This window comes from Nannospalax galili, unplaced genomic scaffold (assembly GCF_000622305.1).
Source record: "Nannospalax galili isolate Female #2095 unplaced genomic scaffold, S.galili_v1.0 scaffold940, whole genome shotgun sequence".
Classification (NCBI taxonomy): domain Eukaryota; kingdom Metazoa; phylum Chordata; class Mammalia; order Rodentia; family Spalacidae; genus Nannospalax; species Nannospalax galili.
The window spans coordinates 687,831-702,208 of NW_008346079.1; positions in this window are offsets into that span (position 1 = coordinate 687,831).

Consider the following 14,378-nt stretch of genomic DNA (forward strand, 5'->3'; position numbering starts at 1 on the left):
ATCTGATCTTGAGTTGCCTCATCTCTAAAAAGGAACTGTAAAAACAACACCTCAGAGTCAAGGATTGAGGCGATGCATGATTGCTGAGGGTGGTGATTGGCTAATCAATGGGCGATGGGGACCCCAGAATGCCCATCTTCTTCCTGTTTCTGTTCGTTTTCTGCCTTGGCCAACAGGTGGAGTGGAGTAGGGAGGACCACGTCCAGCTCCACAGAACCTCAAAGGGATGTGAACACCTTGATTTCCAACCAGAGAAACAAAGACCTGTGTACCAACTCAAGTAGCCAAATCCAGTTTCATCCGGCTTTCATGGTAGTAGTCTGGTTTGGGGGCTGCTGTATAGAAAATTAGTTCCCCTGAAGTCTCCTTTTGCTGGTGATGCTGGGAAAGATAAAGAGGGGCTAAAGCTGCTAAAGCTCTCCCAACAGTGGCTCACCCTCTAATTAGCACTTCAGAGAGACGTGATAACCAGAAGCCCTTCACTCTAAGCTTTGAGGAACTGCAGGCCTGATCAGTGTTTTCCTGGTACTCACAGCGCTCCTAGCCGCTGTCCTTCCCAGAACGCTGCCTTCTCCCCGCGCCCCGTTATCCCCCGCTTGTTCTTTCTTCTCTAGCTCAGAAGTCCCCTCGCCCATCCAAGCCTTCCATCTTTTCGTCTCTGCGAAGCAGGGGGCAATGTGTAATTATCCCTTTGTGAAGTTCCCAGAGAGAACGCTGCACCTGCGTTAATGATCCTCCAAGGCTGATGAGCCCATCAAGATGTCCGTGATTGGGAGGCCTGGAATATTGCAGGTCCAGAGCCGAGTTATCTTGGATCACGTTTAGCCCTCTTGACAGTCACTTATTGCCCACGTTTTTTTTTTTTTAATATTTAACTTATTTATTTTTATTTTATGTGTATGCGTGTATTGCCTGCATGTAGGTAAGTGCACCGATCCACTGGAACTGGAGTTACGGACAGTTAGCTGCCATGCGGGTGCTGGGATTTGAACCTGGGTCTTCTGCAAGAACAACCAGTGTTCTTAACCGCTGAGCCATCTCTCCAGCCCCTATTGCCCACGTGTTTTAAACCTAACCTCCTTATGATTATCAGGTGAAATTCTTTGTGAAATGTACAGGCCCTTAGCTTCCACCACCCCAAAGGCTAAGAATGTCATCAACCAGCGTCTAAGGCTGGGGCAGGCACTTCCCTGCCCTGCTGTGACCCGCCGACACGCTGCTTCCCCCGCTGTACCTCAACGGTCTTGATGGATGACTTTCTTTGCTGTTGCTACAAAAACTTCATAAACTGTTACCACATTGGAACATGGTATCGGGTGACCTGATCCGTGTTCCTGAACCATGGCCACTCGTATCTGATTCCAGAATAAACTATCTCATCCCCTTCGAGGTAAGAGCTGTGTTTTTACGTGAGCTCCTTTGTGTGCAGCGTTTCCTGTAGAACAATAGAAGACACTTTGGAATGACTGTGTGGTTCAGGGAGCCTTTCCTGGAGATGCACACAGTCTTTCCTAGAGATGTGGGAATCCGGCACAGGGATAAACAGGAAGTGCCAAATTCCCACAGCACTAGGGAGAGAAAGCAGCTCCTGAGGTGCCCGCTGCTTCTGAGACCCGAGGGTCTGTATTTCAGGTCCTCTCTGTATTCAGTCAGCTGTGTGTGTAGCTTTTCGTCTTCCTTCAACCAACTGTGTCTTAAAACAAATGTTTACAAACGGAACCCAACACTCCTGAGCTGAGTGTATGACCTGCTTTTCTCCTCCTGTGTGTCAGTGAAATTCCTAGGGTTCAGAAGTTAAAAACTACCCAGGTGCCTCTGTCAGGGTGAGCACCTTCAATGCCTTATTCACTATGTATTATGTGGGTTTTGTCCTGTGTTGGACACAAGTAGACTCTGAAGGTTCTCAGATCTAAGTGACCTCTGGAGCTTGGTAAAGAAATCAGGTCCTGCATGTATAGAAGTATGTTTCTGTGTTCAAGAGTCCCCGGTATCAATCCAAGAAGCCGTGGGATTTGTTTACCATTGTTAGGCGCAAACACTGCCCTTTGTTGGTAGTATTCAAGCCCAGCACGTCCATCCCCCAGAGCCTGTTGGTACTGACTCCTCCCTGGAGCTCTGTCCAGAACCAGATCTACTCTGGCTCTGTTCTGTGCTCTTTCATAAAGGGTCCAAGAAATGGGGGACACTTATCATGGCCTTAGGGGAGGCCCTTCTGGGCAGGAACTGTTCTTCAGACTTACCTGCCTATAGCCAGGCATCAAACTATGTGTGCCCCTCTCCTCCCAAGGTTTGACCCCCATGGGTAGAAGGAGAAAGGAGCCTATATTAGCTAAAAAATACCTGACAAAGGCGGCTTAGGGGAGGAAGGGCTAGTGGCTCCCAGTTTGAGGGTGCAGTCCATCATGGCAGGGAAGGCATGACGGCCAGAGTGTGAGGCAGCTGGTCACATCGTGCCCACAGTCAGGGTGCAGAGAGAAGAAAGCCGGTACTCACCTGGCTTTCTCTTTATTCAGACCAGGACCTCAGCCCATGGGACGGCACTGCCCACATTCAGGGTGGGTCTTCCCTCCTCAGTTAAACCTCTTGGGAAACTCTCTCACAGATATGCCCAGAGGTGTGTCTCCTAGGGGATTCTAAATCCAGTCACGTAACAATGAAGATTAGGCCTCACAGAATACAACTGGGTTTTCATGTAAAGAGGACATGTCAATGCCAAATCCTTTGAGGAAAAGAGCAAGTTGATCTAAGCAGGGTCTGTGACTATTGATTGCTGGGTTCTGACCCCTGGGCCTGTGTGTAATTAGCAAGAGCTGCTGCTTCCTTCCCTCAGTGGGTTTGGCCTTCAAGTAGAGTTTTCTTGGCTCCCTGTCATCTTACCGAGGATGCCTTCTGTACTACAAATTAAATACGGAAACTAAATCCAGACTAGGGAGTGAAACTCAGTCTTCTACCACTAAATATATGGGCAGATTAATGAGGACTTCCTTTCTTATCATCTTAGAATCTTAGAGCCAGAAGCAATTTTAAAGGTCACCCATTTTCAAACCTTCATCTAATCCTCTCAAATTAAAAAACAGACACGGTTGTGTGTGTGGTGAGTGCTCACAGGCACTGAGCTACGCTGCTCCTCTCTGAACCCCCTCAGCCTTCTGTGAGAACCACTGTTATTCTTTCCCCGGCACAGGCCATGCCTGGAGCACAGAAGCTTCCATCACTCAGCCAAGCAGCGAGCATGGGCCAAAGTTTGTTCAGATTGGTAGCCCCCAGGCTCGTGGCCAACCTGCCCTGCCCACTGCTTTAAACTTTTACAATGCACCGTCAATGATTTAAACTTGGAAGGGAACCATGAGAAACAGCCAGATTTTCAGCTGTCCCTGGGGAGGCAGAAGACCTGGCTATTTTAGATGGCTGTTCCTACATGGAAAGCGGGAGACTAATCAGCGGCCACCCTGTAGACACAAAGCAGAGTGTGTCGGTGACTCTGGCTTTCCAATGTTCCTGATCGCCCTTGGAACAAAACCCAGAGACTTCGCAGTCGTGCAGTGTCCTGGTAGGAATGGAGGTGCTCTAAAAAGAGATGCTTGTGTTCTCCTCTTGTCTGTCCAACGAAGGGGACGGGACCCCCAAAAGCTGAATTTCCCCAGGCATCTCCTGCTGGGAGAAGGGAAAGGCTGAAGCCTGGTGCAGCCAGAGGGGGGCTTATGTCTCCTGGAAAGGGACTTCACACAGTCCTGACAACTTGTCGGTCAGACTAGACCCAGTAGCAGTAAGGTGCGGTTGCCAAACCCAATGACTAAGATCCACCTGGGGGAAGAAGAGCATCATCTCCCACCAGTCGTCCTCTGACTGCCACATGTGTGCCCAGGACATACAGTGTGTGCCAGAACACTCATATACATATACATACATGTGTACATACATAAACATAATTAAAATGTATTATTTTGCAGGAAAGGACTTTTTCTTTACTGAATTTTTTGTGCAGTTCATACAGAACACCTCAGTCAATCTTAAGCATCTTTAGAACCCCTTCCCCACTGGCACGCTCCCGTAGCCCCACCACTGGAATTCGTACATTCTGTCATCTGTGTATGTTCTATTGTGTGAAGTTAGTGTCCCCAGACATCCCTCAGTGAAAGTTCATCTACTGAGGCCTAGTCAGCCTATCTAGACTCCCTTCTGTATTAGCCAGGGTTCTCCAAAGAAACAGAACTGGTAGATAGAATATATATATAGAGAGAGAGATTTATCAGCTTAGCTCACAGGATAGAGTCCGAGTAGTCCAACAATGGCTGCACCACACTGGAGAGGCTGAGAATCTGGATGTCTCAGTAGTCCCAATCTGGTACCTAAGGTCTGACAAATTCCAAAAGATCAGCCAGTCTTCAGTCTACAGCAGGAAGACGAACTCACCGGCGAGAGAGAAAGGGCAAGCAGCAAGAAGCCAGGCATTCTCCTCTGCCTTGGCCTTTTATACGGGCTGCCATCAGAAGGTAACACCCACATTTAGGGTGTGTCTTCCATCTTCATCACACCTTCCTTTAAGAAAATCAGCTCTTCCTCACCCAGCAGTAATCAGTTGCCAATAATTCTTTGGCTAAGATCGGGGCCTGCTGTCCATTTCCACAGTTCTGTGCCGGGGTTTTATCTTCTTGAGTGTGCAAGGGTCTGTGCGTGCTGACACCATTGCTGCAGGTTCATATGAGAAGGATCCCAGGAGCTTGTAGGATCCTATTTCCATGTGGTCATGCACCTCCTCCCTGGCACTTACAATCTTTCCACCCCCTCTTCTGAGATGGTCCCTGAGCCCTGGGTGTGGAGGTTTTAATATAGGAGTCCTGTCCAAGGACCAGCACTCTGCAGACTCCTAATCTTTACACTGTGGCCATTTGAGACCTTTTGTGTTCCTGGCCCTCTGTTGCGTGAGGAGCTTCATTGATGAGAACTGAAAGATCATTAGTGTTCCCTTCATCCCTTGTTCTGTGTTCCGTGAGCCTTAGGTGTAGAGGTTGCATCGTAGATGTGCCACTTAGGCTGGGGCAGTCACAGAAAGTGTCTGTGTGACCAGCTGTGGTATCTGTAACAGTCTCCGTCTGGTGCAGAAGAAGCTTCTCTAATGATGGTGACTGGGATGTTCGTCTGTAAATATAAGGACACATATTTTGTACGTAGTAAGAAATCACATTAGTCTACGAATGGGACAGTCTTGGGTTTTCTCTAAGATCTATGACCTCTCCAGCCATGTGTATTTGGCTTTGTTTACAGTACCACACATGAGCTTCCTCCCACTGAGAGGGCTTTTAGTCCAATTAGGTAGCCGTTGATTGCCCCCAAAATAAAAGTGCCACTACTGCACCAATGTCCTGTGCTGTGCTAGTCATTGATGTGGTTATTTGGTCTTGAAGCTGGTGTTAGATCATCCATTGATGTTTCCCCTTGGTATTTTCATGGTGCTCTCCAAGGCTATGAGAGCTGCCTTCAGGGAAGTGGCTTCCAGGTCAGTTCCAGCTCCATTGCTCCAAATCCTGTGTCCGAAGTATGTCCTGCCTTCAGCAGTAGGGTCTTACCTTTGAGTTCTGGGAGGCCATCAAGGGCTGTGGCAATAGCCTGTGTGACTTTGGGAGTCTCTTGGACCACCCGGCCAACAACTCAAAGGAAGATTTCTCCTGTCTGGCACGGTTTCTTGTTATGAAGCCTTTAGCTATCCACATGGACTCATGTAGAGATACTGTATGTATAAATTGTCATTAGGTTGTTGGACTAATACAATTCCCTCTGGTTTTTTACACTAGCTAGGCATTATTTATCTCTCCTCTCTCTCTCCCTGTCTAACCCTTCGACCATGGCTTCCCCACTTAAAGTGCCCCCATTTTCCCCACTTCTCCCGTGATAATACCCATCTCCTATGGCCCCACCTCTCTTGAGCTCCTTCTTCCCCTTTATCTTCAGAGTTCCTTGTATAACCCTCTTCCCCCTCCCATTTAAATAGCCCCATTTTATCCATCCCTCCCTTTGAAACACCTGTCTCCTACTGTTCTTCTCTCTCGGGTTCTTTCTTTCCCTTTACCTCCCTGGTTCCTTTTCATTATCCTGGTTTCTGCAGTTACATCAGGATACATACTTTAAAATTATTTTTAAAGGGGAGATTATAACCAAGAAAACGGTGGTGGGCAGGACCACATTTTGACCAGGACTGCTAACCGATGCATACCTCATGTCCTCTATTTAAATCTAAGCTCATGTCAGGACCCCAACAATGTCCTTGGTGGGGTCACTGGACCTCACTACTTGCTCCTCTTCCCAGTGTGTGAGTAAATGCCCTTCCTCTGCTGTTTACTGTTACTTGTATCTTTAACAGTTCTGTTGGGAAGGGGTGGCAGAGTCTGGCTTGTTAGGGCTGCCGGGCCCAGGCTCTGACCCTAACAGCTCCTGCACCACCAGCCAGCATGCTCCATCTGCCTGGCCTCCACCTGTTGTTCTGCCCCTGCCAGTCCTGCTCACTGTGCTGGGATCCTCTCTGTCCTTGGATTAATACGCTCTGCCTTTCTTGGGGCCTTTCCATTATTGTGTCTTCTACTGGAAGAGACGCTTTCACTGGCCTTCATATATCTGATGTGTGCGGGGCTTTTCACTTAAATATGGCTTCCTCTAAATGGGTTTCTTGACCCTTATCATAGAAAGAATAAGGTCAACATCTCCTACCCAAAGATGTCTGCATTTTACTCCCCAGAGCCTGTGACTGTGTCACCTCACAGGGCACGCGGCACAGTGCAGTTAGGATTAAGTGCTCTGAGTTGGGGAAACACTCCCGCATTCTCACAGTGAGCCTCTTCTAACCAAGGAGTCCTCATATGAGGGAGGCCAGAGAGTGCGATGGCCAGACGGGGATTTGACAATAAACAGGGGTTGGTAAAGTGTGAGGGAGGGGTCATCAATGAAGACGTGCTCAACGGCCTTTGGAGACAGTGTGTGGAGCGCTCTCCTCTGAACATAATGGTCACTGCTGTCTTCTTCTTTCTCCTTTCTTGTAGCCCCAGCTGTCCTGGAACTCACTATGGAGACCAGGCTGGCCTCGAACTCACAGAGCTCCACCTGCCTCTGCCTTCTGAGTGCTGGGACTGAAGGCGTGCGCCACCGCGCCCAGCTTAACTTTAATATTTTTATTTTATGTGTGTATTGTCTGCATGTAGGTAAGTGCACCCGAGTCATGCAATGCCCGTGGAGGACAGAAGAGGCTGTCAGATCCCCTGGCACTGAAGTTACGGACAGTTGTTAGCTGCCATGTGGGTGCTGGGATCCGAAGCCTGGTCTTCTGCTAGAACAACCAGTGTTCTTAACTGCTGAGCTGTCTCTCCAGCCCTTTTCCTTTTGTGTGTGTGTGTGTGTGTGTGTGTGTGTGTGTGTGTGTGTGTGTGATGTGTATGTGCATGTGTATGCATGTTCATGAGGACACACATGTGCCATGGTGCTTGTGCGTATGGAGGTCAGATGACAACCTGTCTGTCCTTACCATCTACCTTGCTGTTGCGTGCTCCGGGCCAGCTGCCCACACACTTCCAGAGACGGCCATCTCCACCCCCATCTCGCAGTAAGAGCATGGGGATTATGGGCACACTACTGTACCTGACTTTTCATGGGCTCTAGGGGTTCAAACTCAGATCCTCATGCTTGTGTGGCAAGCACAATACCCACCGAGCCATCTCCCTAGCCTGAGAAGTGGTTTTTTGTTTGTTTGTTTGTTTGTTTGTTTTAAGTCACCACATGAGCCAAAAGCTGACCATCCAGGTCTGAAACCCATTCCTGGCATGTCTGAGTGAGGCAGCATGAAGGTATGAGGGTGGGTTCTGTGTCATCAAGAAGAAAGACCTCAGCCGGGCATAATCCCAGCACTTGGGCATGCGTATGCATGTTCATGAGGACACACATGTGCCATGGTGCTTATGTGTATGGAGGTCAGATGACAACCTGTCTGTCCTTACCTTGCTGTTGCGTGCTCCGGGCCAGCTGCCCACACAGTTCCAGAGACGGCCATCTCCACCCCCATCTCGCAGTAAGAGCATGGGGATTAGAGGGGCATGTGTGTGCCCTGGCATGCATGTGGGGGTCAGAGGACAACTTCTACCATGTGGGTTCTAGGGGTCAAACTGAGATTGTCAGCCTTGGCAGCAAGTGTCTTTACCCACTGAGCCATCTCTCAGGCCCATCATTTGTCCCTTTAAGTCCAAGTCTTGACAACAATACAGTGACTATAGTAGCCGCCTCCTTACTGAGCGGTCATGAGTGCTACTTGAGAAAATGTGTGCTGAGTGCACGATGGGTGTGTGGCACACTGTAGTCAGTGTAAGTAGTGGCAGTCACTAAATATATTTGGATTCTGTGGTTTGCCTGCCATCCCTGCTGAGCATTAGAAAGTTGCATTTACCATCTGGACCTAATTGTGGGTCTGGTTGTATGTGGATCCTAGTGGTTCAGAGAAAACCAAGACAAACACCACTTTCCAGGAAGACATGCTCTGACAAGATGGCAGAAGTGTCCCCTCTCTACACACCCAGGCATCCTGGGTCCCCAGTCCTAGATCCTGATTGTGCACAGCCTTTGGGCTGGACCAAGATGTCCTTAAAACCACTTGTCAGCACCTTGGACAGCGCACCAGCGAGCCTGCCATGCTGCGTACTGGGAGGCTGAAGGCCAAGCTGGTAGCAACTAAGATATTTAGCAGGAAATGATGTATGCAAACATCTCTTGTTGACTCTAATACTCTGGGGAGATGGTGCAGGCCACAGGCGAGGGTGTGGCGCAAGCCAGCTAAGAGTAAAACCTCCCGTACATGCGACTTTCAGCCTCCACGCACCACCAAAAGCCAACAGCTTCTTAAAAGTTTAGGGCAAAGGGTCGGGGAGATGGTTCAGTTCATAAAGTGCTTGTTGAAGAAGCATGAGGACCTGAGTTCGATCCCCAGAACCCATGTAGAAAGCTGAGTGCAGCCACCAGGGCTAGGGAGGAGACATGTAGGTAAGTGTACCCGTGTCGTGCAATGCCCGCGGAGGTCAGAAGAGGCTGTCGGATCCCCTGGGACTGGAGTTATGGCAGAAGTGTCCCCTCTCTACACACCCTTGCATCCTGGGTCCCCAGTCCTAGATCCTGATTGTGCACAGCCTTTGGGCTGGCGCTGAGCCATCTCTCCAGGCCCCCCAAACTAAGCTCTTTAGTCACCAAATTCCTCCTCTTGAACCCCACAAAAGGAAACCCCACGTGATAATCTGTCCTCGAACGTGCCCAGTCCCGTGGCCCACTCTCCCTCCAAGCACATTCTGACCTGTGCAGTTGTCCCGCCTTGGGTAGTTTCCTTGCTGCTTTGCAAATCGCTGTGCACTTATTTCAGCGCTTTGAATAAGATGCCAAGAACCTGGAGTCACCCAGCCAGGCCCTAAATACCAACAACATCTGGAGTTGGAAGCAGGAACTGGTTCGTCTTCCCCAGGGAACGTAGCGTTGACTCTAATACTCTGGGGAGATGGTGCAGGCCACAGGCGAGGGCGCGGTGCAAGCCAGCTAAGAGTAGGCCCTAAATACCAGCAACATCTGGAGTTGGAAGCAGGAACTGGTTCGTCTTCCCCAGGGAACGTAGCATAAACCAGGAATAAAGATGGAGTGTTACAGCACACACCATAGCATGCCCAGCCATGCCAGCAGAGTGCACGCTGCAGTTTACCATGGCATAGGGAAAACATAGATTGGGGGGGTGCACATGTGTGTGCACATGTGTGTGGAGGACAGAGAGAAGTCTTGGACGTCATCCTCAGGCTTTTGTGACCGGGTCTATCATGGAACCCAGAGCTCATCAGTGAGGCTAGGCTGGCTGCCAGTGAGTCCCAGAGCACCTGTCTTGGCCTCCCCGGCCTGGCATTGCAGGCGTGCAACACCATGCCCGGCATTTTCACATGATTCTGAGGATTGGACTAAGGTCATCATGTTTGTGCCCGAGCACCTGACTGAGCCGCCCTCTAGCCCAGGAAGCAGTGGGATTTAAGGGTTTATTGGAGAAGGCCGTGGATGCCCAGCTCAGGGTTTCTGGTTACTGTTACACACGGAGGGCATTAGGTATTAGATGAAGGACCGTTGATGGCTGCCTTAGTCATTATTGTGTCAAAAAAAAAAAAACACCCAAAGTTGGGAGGGGTTGGGGGGCAGAAATTAAGGACTGGGGAGGGCCCTGGGTCCCAGGCTTAGGCTATGGACGTCTAGTTTGTATGCACTGGAGAGTTGGTCAAGTAGGAGTCACACTTTAATTAGCACAGCCTGGGCAGGGTTTTAAAGGGCAGCATCAGGCAGGTGGCCTTCCTTGCAGGACCAAAAAGGGGGAGTCCCTTAAAGACAGGCTCGGAGCAAGTCAGAGTCAACTGAGGGGCTAAACTTGCGTCTGAAATTCACTTTTGTCTTGATGTCTCCCTTTCCTGAGCCCCTCCCACCCCTGCCTGCTATGTGGAAGTGGGCATGCTCTGTGACTGCGACACCAGACAAATGCCACCTGCCCCCATCTGCTCCTTCACAGCCACCCCTGACTCTGGGGAGCAGCCGGTGGTGGGTGTTGGTCCTGGCACCCAGATGACTTTTAGGGTCTTGAATGCGCTTGAACCTCCTACGGAGTAAGGTTCCAGCATTAAGTTCCCATTTCCTGCTGTTCTGAAGCACAAACCCACCCACAGCCAGGACTCTCTGGTCTTACTGGTCTCTACCTGAGCCTAGGAACTGGCTTGCTCTGGAGCTACCCAGCAAAAGCCACAGGCCAGGGACCCACCTGGAGGTGTTGTTTCTTTGTGCAGAAACTCCCCAAGCTTGGTCCCAAGCCCAGCAGGAACTGGACATGGCTGAGATGGCTACTGGTCTCTCCTTGTGTCCTGTTCCTCAGTAAGAGTTCTTAGCAGTGCAGGGTTCTTGGTTGGTTTATTTGTAAGTGTGTTTTGGCAAATCCAAGCTCAGTCCCAAGCCCAGCAGGAACTGGACATGGCTGAGATAGATGGCTACTGGTCTCTCCTTGTGTCCTGTTCCTCAGTAAGAGTCCTTAGCAGTGCAGGGTTCTTGGTTGGTTTATTTGTAAGTGTGTTTTGGCAAAGGAAGTAAATGCCAACCTGTGCTGAAGAAATACACAGGGCGTGTGGTTATTTTCTAAGGAACAACAAATGTCACAGTCATATACTCGAATGTATCCCAAAACCATCCTCCAGTGAGGCAGCATGGCAGGAAGGACTGTGCCATAGCTCCATCCACAGAACTCGGCTCACTAAGGCAGGGGTGACACCCTAGGAACAAAGCTAACCTTTAGTCACAACCCTAACATAGCACACCCCTAAATTCTAGTACAAGCGCCTGTCTGCAGATGATGAGCAAGTCATTGCCTGCACTCCTAAAACCAGATGGCAGGCACTCTGAACAGTAGTAATCCTGCACTCAGACCCCCGCGGACTGGCCTACCAGCTCCACTGCATGCAGAGATGAGCCTTCGGCCCACTGCCCAGCATCACCTGTGTGCAGGGGAAAGCAACTCCCTCGGTGCCCGTGCTGCGACTCTAGAGCTGGCACATGCAACAGGAGCATGTGACTGAGTGTTCAGTGGTACTTTCCCGAATTGCTGCACCATCCAAGGCTGCCAGGTGGCAGCTGGGAGCTCTAGCTTCCACAGCAGACCAGGCAGCATCCATTGACTCAGGTGCCCAGCTGACTGTTGGGAAAGGGTTGGTGAGGGCCACAAGCAGCAGGGAAGGGAGTCATCAGGGGTCCTGAGCTTACAGCTGGCCACCTCCCCACACTGGCAACTGGGGCATGAGGGGCGATCATCTGGATTACTGACATCTTCATCCGAGAGCTTCTGTTCAGCAATATCTGTGCCATCTCCAAACACACAACTAGCTCCAAGTCAGCTCATTCCTTTATGACCAAGGGAAAGGAACTGGACTTTTCTGAGCCAGTTTCCAAAAAACCTGACAGAATGAAGGTGAAGAATGGGGTCCCATAAGACTGTTGGAATTGTGTACCCTAGATACCGAGTTCCTGGCTACCTGTCCTTTGCAGTCCCTGGTTCCAGGCCACCCTTCTCCAAGGAGCCTTGGCCCTTCCCTATTGCCACCTTCTGCTTTGTTTTCTACGTAGAAGAAAGTTTACACTTACCACAGTCTCTGTAAACCCTTGTTCAACTGTTTGCTTATGAGATATATATTGTGTTGTTTCTGAGAAAAGGTCATATGCAGCCTCAGGCTAGCCTGGAATGCAGTATGTAGACAAGGATGACCTTGAACTCCTGATCCTCCTGCCTCCACTTCCCAAGCGCTGGGATTATAGATGTATGCCGTCATGTTTTGCTGTGTATTTTTAAATATGCGTTTTTAGCTATCAATTTATTGAATTGATTCATCATTGAGCCTCTCTCCCAGAATCTAAAATTCCACACCTGGCCAATCTCAGTCCCTGCGGTTTTCCAAGCACCTGTCTCATACATAGTACAGGAGGCTGAGGTACGTGGACCAGAAATTAAAGGACAACTTGGATTGTGTGGTACGACACTGTTTCAAAACAAAAACAAGAAAAAAGGGAACAAGAATGGTTGTGCGCATGAGCACAGAGTGAGGAGCATTGAATCATTTCCTGAGGCCTAAAATGCTCTTCAGAAGTTATGGGCTGGGACTGGGGATGCAGTTCAATTGGTGAAGTGCTTACATGAGGTTCTAACTTCAGTACCCAGAACCGTATAAACCAGGTGTGGTGGCATAAACATGGATTTTCAGCCCTTGTAAGGTAGAGGCAAGAAGATCAGAAATTAAATCATCCTTGACTACACAGCGAATTTGAGGCCAGTTTGGGCTACATGAGATCCGGTCTCAAAAGGAAGAAGCAGAAGGAGGAGGAAGAGGAGGAAGAGGAAGGAGAAGAAGAGGAGGAGAAGGATGAGGAGGAAGAAGAAGAGGAGGAGGAGAAGGATGAGGAGGAGGAAAAGGAAGGAGAGGAGGAGGAAGAGGAGGAGGGGGACGAGGAGGACAGGGAGTATAGGAATGATGTATAAAGTGGACATAATCTGGACTAGTGATTTTTAATTAATCTTGGCAAACTCAATGAACCTTGTGTCTTATGACTGGGGCATTTCCTGATTTCGTGGGAGGCTCAATTTGGTGCTCCACCCCAAAAGATGAATGAATGAATGAATGCTTGACAATTAACTTATCAAAGTGCTGATAGGCAGCTCACCCACCTTCTTTGAACAGTAAAGACTGGTAAAGACGTGTATAATGAGATAATCTCGAACCAGGGACGAAAAGCCAGATGGTCCATTAAGATAAGGGTTGAACCAAGCTTGTCCTTTCTCAGTGAAGCTGGAGAAACCAGGTTGAATGGAAATGTGAGTGAGGCCTGACTCAGGAGCACAGTTCTAGGAGAAAGATGATTCCAAGAGATCTCTGGGGGACAAGTGTCCTCCCAGTTGGGACGCATTCTTACAAACTAAATTTAAGCATCAGGCTTTCGTTCAGGGAGTTGTAATGTTGGCATAGTAACGCCCCAGAAGGGGAATAGTTATGGGCTGGTGTAATTGTTAAACCAGACCAGAGGCTACAGATATACTAGGTACTCAAAAGCTCAGGTGTTCAGGGAACAACCAAGATTATTCCTGGGGGAGTACTACCAAGTGCTCTCCCACGATGCTGCTCCCAGGGTCGTCATAAGTCAACACACCACCATGTTATCCTTGCTGTCTGCCAACCACTGCATTAGGAGGCAGGGAAACAACTGTTTACAGCAAGATATTTCCTTGCTCTAAGTACCATCTATGCATGGGTATGCATTTACACATGTAAGTGTGCACACACAGTCACGCACACCTGTCTGAGGGGGAGTTCTTCCAGAGAAGACCTGAGATACGGATCAGAGTATGTGCAGTTCATCAGTACTCACCTTGAAGAAGCATATAAAGTATGTGACCAACAGTCACAGCTGTGGACACCTGTGATGGTTAATCCTGATTGTCAACTGCATTGGATGTGGAATCAACTAAGAGGCACATCTTACAGGTGTAAGTGCCTTTCCAGGAAGGGTTAGTTGAGGGCGCCCTCCCCCAGAGACAGACACAGCAGCACTTTCTGGTGGCAGCTCAGGTGTAAAGAAATCTGAGGGAAGACTGTGCTGCCTGCCTTCGTTTCTTGCTGGTGGGCACATCGATCATGTGCTTGCTGCTGCCCCAGGACTCTCTGACATTGGAGCCCAGTCTCTTCTGAAGAAGAACAGCTCTCCAGGAATCCTTCCAGCCTTCAGCTCCAGATTAGGAGTGCTCCAACACCCAGCCTTGTGCACTGAGCAACGACTAGGTTCTCAGCCTCTCCGTGTGCAGATGGTCG